Source organism: Camelus dromedarius, chromosome 22, assembly GCF_036321535.1.
Source record: "Camelus dromedarius isolate mCamDro1 chromosome 22, mCamDro1.pat, whole genome shotgun sequence".
NCBI classification, from domain to species: Eukaryota; Metazoa; Chordata; class Mammalia; order Artiodactyla; family Camelidae; genus Camelus; species Camelus dromedarius.
Window position 1 is genome coordinate 19620803 of NC_087457.1, and position 11767 is coordinate 19632569.

Below are 11767 nucleotides of genomic sequence, written 5' to 3' on the forward strand. Positions count from 1 at the left end.
GTGAGTAGACCCCTGGTGGCTATTAGTAGAAATGTACATTTTGTCATACAGCTATAATTTCTTTTTCTGGGAATGTTAAAAAACATACCCCCCCCCCCCCAAAAAGCGAGCAACTGATCTATTTCTAACCGACATTATAAAGGCAAAGGCAAGATAGATTTGGGCTGTATTAATCTGGAATTTTGTGTCACTCCAGACAGACCACATTGCCAGTGATAATTAAAGAAGGGATGTGTTTAGTCTATTAAGTGCTACAGCAAATGCATTTAAAAAAGAAACAAAGAAACCAATGAGCTACAAATCATTAATCTTTATTTTATTAAAATTAAAAAAAATCTCAAAGGCTTTTAATTTGATTCTCCTATTCCTGTCAGGGCTGCCATAAATTACATTTCTTATGTAGTGCTCACTGATTCAGGCTCATTTCTGAATCACACTAACCTACTCTTTAATTAGGAAAAATGAGGGCAGTTTTATAGTAGTTTTCATTTTCTCAGTCTTTTGGCTCCTTTCTGTCTGTGCTTCTCAAACAGAAAATGAAAAGTGCTATGCTGTTTGGCTAATGTCAGTGGTTCAAATTAAACAAAGAATCTGTAAACATTTGAAAGGTATTCAATTTTGGAAACTGTTTTTTCTATTTTTTAACTACAAGTGTATTTCTTATTTTGAATGTCAATAGAGACATTTCCTGGCTTTGCCATGGTAAATAGATAAATGTTCCAGAAAATATCCTTTTTTTTTTTTGAGATAACAAAATTAATATCACTCTAGGAAGGAAGATAAACATCCTGCACCAAACCCTGCCTGTTCTCACACTAGAAGCTCATCTAATTAAAACAAACTTGCAAATTTATATTAATATCAACCTGATATTGACATAAACCTCTGGCCTCATGTACAAATCACTAGTCCTGAGCTATTATTGGAAAATGGTTCATTGGCTCATGGAAATTTTCTTTTTTTTTTAAATTAATTTATTTTTATTGAAGTATACACAATTTACAGTGGTGTGTTAGCTTCTGATGTACAACAAAGTGACTCAGTTATACCCATATATTCTTTTTAATATTCTTTTTCATTTTAGGTTATTACAAGATATTAAATATAGTTCCCTGTGCTATACAGTAGATCCTTGTTGTTTATCTGTTTTATATATAGTAGTGAGTATCTGCTAATCCCAACTCCTAATTCATCCATCCCCCCTTTTTCCTTTAATAACCACAACTGGTTTTCTAGTTTGTGAGTCTGTTTTTGTTTTGTAAATAAGTTCATTTGTATCATATTTTAGATGCCACATATAAGTGATATCAAATGATATTTGTCTTTCTCTGACTGACTTCACTTACTATGATACTTTCAGGGTCTACCCATGTTGCTGCAAATGGCATTTTTAATTCTTTTTTATGGCTGAGTAATATTCCATTGCATATATATGCCACAACTTCTTTACCCAGTCATCTGTCAGTGGACATTTAGGTTGCTTCCATGTCTTGGCTATTGTAAATAGTGCTGCTATGAACACTGGGGTGCATGTATCTTTTCAATTTAGAATTTCCTCCAGATGTATGCCCAGGAGTGGGATTGCTGGATTATATGTTAACTCTATTTTTAGGTTTTGTTTTTTTTTTTTTAAAGAAATCTCCATTCTGTTTTCCATAGTGGCTGCACCAATTTACATTCAGTGTAGTAGGGGTTCCTTTTTCTCCACACTTTGTCCAACATTTGTTATTTGTAGACTTTTTAATGATGACCATTCTAAATGATGTGAGGTGACATAGCTCATTGTAATTTTGATCTGCGTTTCTCTAATAATTAGTGATGTTGAGCATCTTTTCATGAGTCTTTTGGCCATCTGGATATCTTCTTTGGAGAGATGTCTAGTGAGGTCTTCTGCCAATTTTTGGATTGGGTTGTTTTTCTGTTACTAAGTTGTACGAGCTGTTTGTATGATTTTGAAATTAAGTCCTTGTCGGTTGTATCATTTGCAAATATTTTCTCCCAGTCTGTAGGTTGTCTTTTCATTTTCTTTGCTGGGCAAAAGCTTATAAGTTTGATTAAGTCCCATTTGTTTATTTTTGCTTTTATTTCTTTTGCCTTGGAAGACTGACCTAAGAAAACATTGCTACAATTTATGTCAGAGAATGTTTTGCCTATGTTCTCTGCTAGAAGATTTATGATGTCATGTCTTATGTTTGAGTCTTTAAGCCATTTTGAGTTTGTTTTTGTGTATGATGTGAGGGAGTGTTCTAACTTCATTGATTTACATGTGTCTGTCCAGCTTTCCCAGCACCACTTGCTAAAGAGGCTGTCTTTTCTCCATTGTATATTCTTGCCTCCTATGCTGAAGATTAGTTGACTAGGTATATGGGATCTTTATATTTCTGTATGTAGGTATATTTCTGGGATCTCTATTCTGTTCCATTGAGCCATGTGTCTGTCTTGGTGGCAGTATCACGCTGTTTTAATTACAGTAGCTCTGTAGTATTGTCTGAAGTCTGAGAGGGTTATGCCTCCAGCTTTGTTCTTTTTCCTTTTTCCTTTGGTAATTCTGGGTCCTTTGTGGTTCCATATAAATTTTAGAATTATTTGTTCTGGTTTTGTGAAAAATGGCCTGGGTAATTTGATAGGGATCACATTAAATCTGTAGATTGGTTTGGGTATATGGCCATTTTAACAATATGAATTCTTTCAATCTAACGGCATGGGATATCTTTCTATTTCTTTAAATCACCTTTAATTTCGTTTATCAGTGTTTTATAGTTCTCTGCATGTAAGTCTTTCACCTCCTTGGTAAGGTTTGTTCTTAGGTTTTTGGGGGGTTTTTTTGACATGATTCAACCCCCGGGAGGAGCAGCTAACACCAGCTTGAGACCCTTTGTACCCCAAATTTTGGATATTTCACTTTGTATTGTTACATTTATTTACTTCTAAAAACCAGAAATACATTTAACATACCAGCTTAGGAGTTTAAGTAGGTATTATTAATTTGCACATGAAATGGAATCAGTTCAATCAGATCACTTTCCTCCTGCCTCTTCAGAACCCTGAAGGAGTAGTGGTGTCCGTGGGCTAGAAGGAAAGAAGGTGTGATTTTCCATCAGAATCTTCTTCAGTTGCCTTCCTGGGTCATGCGGGGCTGGCAAAGGGCCCCACTCGGTCCGTGGGTTGGGATGGGGCAGAGAAATGAGGCTTCTCTGTCACTGGAAGTTGTGGTACAGTCACAGACAGGTAAACACTGGAAGTCAAGTTCCTGAAGGAATGCAAATTGGAGCCAAAACCAACATTCTAAACTGGGTCGGCAACCACAGGAGCCAAGTAATGAGTGGGAACTTAGGTACAGTGCCAAATGGGTTAGAAAAACAAAAGAGAACAGCTGAATGAGAGATCAAGCAGGACCCAGTGAGGCAACCTTTGAAGTCAGGTTGACTGCACTGAGAAGCACTCAAACTGTTCACATCTAACACTAACACCTGCACCTGGCTTTCTCCTGCAGCGTCTCCCTACGTTTGCCTAGTAGAAGGCTCTGGAGAAGTCTGGAGCTTGCATTTCTAAGGTGGAAGGAAGTTCCCATTGACAAGTTACTGGACCTCTTACTGGGATCAAAGGTCAATTGCTGGAACTGGGCAGGGGGTAGCAGGGATCTGTGGAGCATGGTGGGGATGTTTGCAGAAGCTGAAGACAGGAAATCAGAGGGATGATGGCTTCTGACAGCTTGAAGGGCCCACGTGGACCTCTGGTTTCTGACGCGTTGGGTCTAAAAGATTCTGAAGGAGACCCAGGCATCTTCCATTGAGATGTCCTCTTTTAAGGATGAAAAGCTGTCTGTGACTTATTTTGACCCTCAGCACACCATGGGATTTTCTAGAAGTCTTTCAGGTGACACAGCTCCTCCTGCCGTCCACCCCAGGTACTTGTCATCAGCCAGGGCTGTTCTAGAATGAGATATTCTTGGGGGAGTGGACTTTTATAGCAAATGTCCCTGAGTTGAGTTGAATGCCCTGGTTATTTTGGTCTCTGTAGAACTGCAGAAGCTTCCTCCATTGCCCTTCCACCAAGTTAATATTGATGAATTATTTGTATAAGTTAAGCACAGCACAGTAATAAGTGCTTTACATGTGATTCTCACTGAATCTTTCCCATGCTCTTCGCAGCATCCAGGACCCTTTTTTTCTTTTCCAGAGCCTTAATAAGTCTGTCCAGTTATCTACCCCCACCCCAGCCATGCACCCCAGGAGAAGTCACCTCATGCTCAGCACTCGGTGGCCCTGATTTGTCTGAGGGTCCCCCCGTTCCTTCTCCAGTTTCTGGTCCAGGGATGCACATTTGGCCAACAAGACTTGTTTGGGGATTGTGCCCAAAGTCCTGGGTTGTGTATCCTTGCTCCTAAGAGAGATCTTTGAGAAGGAGGTTTTTTTTTTTCCTTTTCTATTCCCTGTTGAACTTTAACTCCTGAAATCTTGCTACTTGCCTGTGGTTGAAGCCCGCACAGGTGGAGGGTGGGACAGGAGAATCACAGAGAAATGCAACCATAGAAAGGCACCTGGGAGCACACTGCTGCTTGTATAAGATAATGAATCTCTGTGTTGTTTAAGCCAGTTTAAACAGAGATTTTTGCTTGCTGCAGTCAGATCATCCTAACTGATACAACATACAAGGCAGGCATTTTTTTTCCCTTCCTATTCTACAGGTGAGGCGACAGAGGCTAGAGAGGTTAGGCAGTGCCTCTGAAGTTACACAGCTGCTAAGGCAGCATTAGGATTTGAACCCAGCATGGCCCAGCTCCTGGGCCTGTTTCCTTACCACACACAGTTCACAGCTCCCGGCTGACGTAATTCATCTGACTCTTAATAGAACAGAGAACAGATTGGTAGTTGCCAGAAGCAGGGGTGGAAGGTGGGAGAAACTGGTGAAGGGGGTCAAATGGTTTAAAAAAAAATTGTTTTTTCAAATCTGACTCTTGCCCAGAAGGTGGCAGGCCAGGACATGGACGCAGAGGGCTTTGAGTCTCCTGGGTCTCCCAGTCCAGGGTGGCTGACCCCGTATCTAGACAGTATATGTGGGATCGGCCTGGTGAGGATGGTGCTTTTGAAGGCCCAGGACAAGGAGAACCAGGGATTCATGCGAGAACGGAAGAGGCATTCATAGGACTCTCTCTGTGTTACATAAAGACTCTTATTCATCCCTCATGAGTCACCTTCAGTGCCATCGTCTCAGGGTGGGCTTCCTCCTACATCCCAGGCTCGGTTGATCACGGAATTATATGCTCTCATCACGTTCTCAACCTCTTGTACTCACCCCAAATATAATTAGATAATTGTTTAATGTCTTTCTCGCCTGCAGACTATAAATTCCTTACCCTTCTGTGCTGTCTTTCCTCTGAGCCCACCTCCGCCCCAGTCATTTACTTGGTTTTCATACCAGGTGACAAAGCATCTGTCAGAACTGGCAGGACACCTGTGGGGAATGGGACAGTCGTGAGCAAAGTACCGGGTGCAAGCAGGGCAGTGGGTTCCGAGGTGGGGCTGCAGGAGGGGGCTGGGTGCCCGGGGGTCTCGTGAGAGCGTGCCGTTAGGACAGAGTGCAGAAAGGAAATGGAGGGAAAGCAAACAGAAACCTCATCTATTTCAAAATTGTGAGAGATTCCTGGAGATTCCATATGTAGAAAAGAAGAAGCATTGGACAGCCTCTTCAGCAGCAAGACAGACAGACAAGCAGACACACACACACACACACACACACACACACACACACACACACACACACACACACACACACACACACACACACACATACACAGGCAGAAAGGATTTGAGCTAGTTCTTTCGTGAGGCCCATGAAGTTATACAAGATGTTCTGAACTCGTTTGAAAACTTAACTGTCATTTGGCCCAAAAATAGGCACTGCATACAAACTTTTGGTAAAATACAATTATCACTTTATATTGAAGTGGGGTGTGTGTGTGTGTGTGTGTGTGTGAGTGAATGAATGATTTTAGCTCCTTCTAAAGCCAAGTGCAATGCATGGAACCTAGTAGGTGCTCAATAACTGTTGAATTAAGGAAAGAAACTGATTGTTGATTGTACTCTAATTCTATGTGGAAGATGAATAGAAAGAAATGAGTTTATTATGACAAAGAGTGGATGGGGTGTTACTAAGGTTATTGCTGCAAATGGAGACTCCTTCAGCCAATATTGGCTGAAGAAGAAGAAAGAAAATAGCTTAGGGAACCTCAAGGTTGTAGAAGCAATGGGAAGGTATAAGGACGCTGTGTGCCCACGGACAGCTTAGCACCTTTATCACCCGTGGGCCTCTGTCAGCACAACACTCAGTACTGAGCTAGGTGTCATGGAGTCTGGGGAAGAAACTCCATGATCACACCGACCTTTACAGTCAGAATATGATCATGTTACTCTCCAGCTTGAAGACATTCCATTGTCCCTCAGATAAAGAGAACAACCTTCAGCCTGCATGTTCTACCTAATTCTCCAGGCTTTTCTTCAGTCCTTCCCCACTGACTTTCCACCCTTCAACCCTACTGGCCTTATTCATCTTTTGAATGCTTAATTCTCCTGCCTATACACGGTTTTGTCTCCCTGAAGTGACCTCCCTCTCCCTGTCCCTGTCCTTCAGTGGTCAGATCAGACTTCACTTGTTCAAAAAGACTTTGATGAATCATGTAGACGGTGTCCAGTTGCCCTGCCATGTTCTCTCATCTAAGCTCTCTGCCTCTTCAGAAGGGCACAGCCAAAAAGTGATTAAGTAAACAGGCAATTGGATGTTTAATGTTTGTCTCCCCTCTAGAATTCAAACTTGAGGAAAGCAAGCATGTTTTTCTGATCCTTGTTGAATTCCCAGGGCCTAAAATAGTGCTTTATCTGTTTCTGTTGGGTAAATGAATGAAGGAAGGAATGTTAAATATAGTTATCCTCTTATGTTCTCCTATTTGGAACGTCTCTCCTACCTAAGTTTCTGTTGGGGGCTTCTCCTACCTGGCCCATGATGTAAAAGCCAGAGTTGTTCAGGGTTCTGTCCTGAGTCCTTATTTTTCTCTCCTTACACAGCCATCCGGTAAGACAGCATCAGTTACCGCCCTTATGTTCACGACTCCAAAATGTACATCTCCTGCCAAGATTTCTGCCTAGAATTCTCCACCCTCAGAACCACCACCTCCCAGATAGCCTCGTGCATCACTTCAGTTGCATCACTTCAGTTGCATCACTTCACTTTGGATGCCAGTCCCTTTGTAAAACTCTTGTCTAGGTACCTTCATAATTTTATGTCTCACTCTCTTCCCTAGCTTTCTGAACAACTGGCAACTCCTGAATGCAGTCTTATCCTCTTCACTAGTGGGAGCTGTGTTCAAACATGACGAGGTGTTGTGGGGAAGATGAAATGTAGGCTTTTTCATAGGGGAATAACATGAGGAAAGTATTTCAGGAAGCTTTATTTCACGTATTCAGTTATCTTAAGTATTACATTTCCACTAATGACTTGGAGGATGAAACAGTGCAATATGGATGAAGTTTGCAAAAAATATTCACAAGCCTTTAACTGAAGGGAAACAGTGAATCAGAAAAATAACAGAAACATAATTAAATTAAATAAGAGGAAAAGCAGAGAATTGCAAAAAGGAGAGACACATATGGCAGGAAAAAAATTTGCTATAAGCAAGCATGGCTATCAAACATCAAAGAAAAAAGTGGAAAATTTCTAGTGGGAAATGCCTTTAGAACCACACTTTCAAAGCTAATTTGCTTCTAATTGTAAGCTCTATAAAAGGACTTTCCTTCTATAAAAAGGGGAAACTAATTGTCACAGTGGAACGATCCTTGGACCAGGAGTCTGAAGGGAGAGATTCAAGTCCCAGCTCTTCAGTATAAAACCTCGGTAGAATCGGAGACCTTTAGACTTGGGAGAAAGCTTAGAGATCATCCAATCCAAACTTCTCATCTAATGACAAGGAATTGGAGCCACACCCTAGAAGGTGGCAGAGAGAGCATCTGACATGCTGTCCTCCACACTTGGCTACCTCATAAGCTTCTTGGGCAAACCAGACAAGATGTTATTTATACACAGTGTGTAAAGCATGCAGTGTCAGTGGAAGTATTCTTCAAAGGAGCAGCCACTAGTAATCCTCATTTATGAAGCAACACTGATCAAATTAGAAGTAGCAATTAACATCAAAATAAACAATTTGACCTACTCCACTCTAAAGAGCTGTTGGAGAGCTTAGAGAGGGCCTAAAAGAGAGTCAGAAAACAGGAATCAGCTGTGGAATAGAAATCTCTGAGGAATAGTCAGGGACCTGTCTTCAGTGAATATTAAGCTCTTATTAGCACACTGAGGTAGGTGCTGCAGGGATTAAAAATGGTGGATCTCAATGGACTTTCCGAGTGAAAAAGGAGATAGACACACAACGAACACATTCACTAACACAACTAACTGGTGTGATGGAAATATGTTCTAGACCCAGTGGGAGCCCCAAGGGATATAAGCTCAGAATGGTAATTGTTAAACCCAACGTATGCAGTGCCAAGGAGAGGATCTTTTAGAGTGAATACAGACCTAGTTATTCACAAAATAAGGAGAGAGAATGAGCTTACACTGTAGCATCCAAAGAGGTTGATAACAATTAGAAAAAATATCTTTACATAGAAAGTCAATCCAGACACTGTTTGCTGTAAATGATGTGGAATCTTCTTTCTCAAAAAAAAAAAAAAAAAAAAAAATGAAAGACCAGATTATCATCTCACTGGGATGGTTTAACTATGTTAACTAAAGTTTCAAGTCTCATTCAACTCATAAAGTGCTATTTTTACAAAAACACAATTACTTTAAAAATTCACTGTAAGCATGACTGCTTAAGCACTCTAAATGCAGACAACTAGTACTTACAAAACAGTGAATCATACTCTAGCTGACTATCCTCCACAGCTTTATAGTTTTACATAGAGACTTTTATACTTACAAACTTGTAACTTACAAGCTGTCACAAAGAGGAGCAAAACTATTTTCCAGAGCAAAAACCTATTAACTGCCTGCTACCAACAGATGGCTTTAATAATTATGCACCATCATTTTTATTTGAATATAGTTTTGCCCATGGCGTTAGCCATGAGTCTAGTATGTATTTAGTATTAATTTTATGAGCATCCTTTTTTCCATTATCTCCAATAAATGCAAAAACAGTCAAGTTGTTAAAAGTGCTAGTTTGAAGCAGTACACATTACAATGGAAACAACAGTAGAAATAATAGAAAAATTGTAAGAAAATTATACATTATACACGCAGAAGACATTCCTCATTGGCTCGTAGGAACCATTCAGTTCTACAAAAGCAATGTGAAAAAAGAGGTGCTCTAATCAATCAATAATATTTCACAAAAGATTAGAAAGAATAATTACCGAATTGGAAAAAAAAAATGGATTTGGCCAGTTCAAGAAAAAGGCTGGGAGGTATTCAGAAGTTCCGGCACAGTAAAAGTAGGAAGATGCCATTGGCTTAGTGACCAGCTGTGGATGGCCAGGCCTCTTCAGATCTGCATGACGCCAAAGGCAGGGATGCCATGTTCAGTGCAGATGGAGCAGCGGAGAATTTCTGCAGGGAGACTCAGTTGAGGGACCAACCTGCATAAACAAACTGATTGCTAGATAACCCCCCACAACACATGTGACAGTCATCCTGGAAGGGGGCTACTTGCCCAGCAGATTTTCCTTATAGTTGAGACGGATCCGATTTAGAAATAGGGGCCAATAGACTAGTGAAAAGTGGCAGAATATACCCTCCCTAGATGTGCCACTTTGGCATATGGATTATTTGGAGCTAATGACACTTTAGGAGCAGCAGTTGCAAGAAAGGTGCCCTGACCTTTTCTGGCTGAATGCAGGAGCTAAAACGGCCATGGGAAAAATGTACTCTCTCCATCAGGAGGAAAGAAACATTCTCATCCCCCGAGACCCAGAGTCAAGGCCTGGAGAATTCTGTGCAGGCAGACTTTGTTAAAGAATTCTCATCTCCTTCTAGCCTTTTCATTTATTTTAGTTACTTTTCCACAATCACCTCTCTTTGTTCAACTTAGAATAAAAGCATTTATGTTCTGCCACTTGGAGTTTTCATTTTCTGGTGGATACTTCTGTGTACAAGTAAAAGTAAAATGTGATGCTTTTCTCCTGTTTAGCTATCTTACATGTATTTAATTCTCAGGTCCAGCTGGAGAACTCAGAAGGGCAGAAGTAAAGTTTTGCCTCCCCTACATCAGCAAGAAAGAAAAGACTATCTTATTTTCAAGGTTTTAGAAGAACAAGCCACTCTCCTATTGGACGAAAACACATTGGTGGACCATAATCATAACCACTCATAGCCATTAGAACATATTGGAGGGAAAATGCCTTATTAACAGATTTTCAGGATATGGTTGGTTGTATGCAAATATGGCCAACAGTTCCCTCCTTCAGTGCTTGCACGTGCTGCTTCTCCCACTAAAAAGTGAAATCTATTTCCTCTCCCCTTAAATCTGGTCTGTTAACTTGCTTTAACTTCTGTCCTTATCTGAGTGCAACAGAAATGATATTCCAGGATTTGTGAGCCCAGGACTTAAGAGACTGGCAGCTTCTGCTTTCTCCTTCTTGGAAGCCAGCTGCCATGTAGAAAGTCCAACTACACTGAGATCAGCGTGCTGTGAAGTAGCCCAAGCTAGCAATGTCAAAGATGACACGCAGGAGAACCAGAGCATCCCAGGTGATGCCCCCAGCCCATCAGTCAACTGAACGCAGACACACAAATGACCCTGGGTCAGACCATCAGGAAAAGCACCCCGTCAAGCCACAGAAGTAGGTGAGACAACATATTACTTTTGTTTTAAGCCTCTGAGTTTTGGGTCATTCTTTTTGCAGAGCCTGACCAGCCAGATTAGAAAAGTAGAGGAGCTTCTGTAATAACAGGTATGTGAGACCAAAACCAAAACCGAAACAGATGCCTCTAGGAGATTCCATGGAAATCAGAGTGAGTGGCAGGCCAGCTAAAACCCAAATGCGAAGTAACTAAGGAAAAAAGAAAAAAGTTCTAGAACTTCTGAAGATGAGATGGGCTTTGTCACAGGAGGGACAAGACAAATGGCCACTGATTCAGGCAGTTAAAAGGGGATTCCTACATTATAAATAAAATAGTCCTATTTTAGCAATTAAACCCCAATATATGCAATTGATAAAATAGTATTCTCTTAGTAAATTATTTTAAAGTTCAAAGTATTACTTGTACTTGTGAAAAAGATCATCCGTGCATTTAAATTAAAGCAAGCTAAGTGTCATGGCAGTTATATTCATATTCTCATTATCAACTTCCTTCTGTATTTTGTCTTGAATGCACTGTATCTAGAAAATCGCAGTTAAGCAAAAAGTAGGCTGAGAGGAACTCAAGTTCAGCGACTTTGCCCCAAGGCAAAGCGGAACACTTAGGACCTGGTAGGCGCGCCTGATTAACACCTCCTGAGCTTGAAAGAGGAGTAGGTTTTGGCAAAGGAGTTCCCAGTCAGGGGCCTTTTTCCAGAAATGGCCTCTTCCAGGACAGCTGGCAGTGATGAAGGTCCGTCCAGTTGGAACTGGTCCCAATCTGCGCCTCTTCACTCAGTTGCTTAGCTCTGGAGCCACTGAAGGGAACACGTGCCTCCTTTACCTACTGAAGGCACAGGAAGCTCTTGGCCTCTACCCTGCTTCCTCACCAGGGAGGGCAACTTCGTGGCACAAGATCAGCACTGGGTCCCTCAGTAACC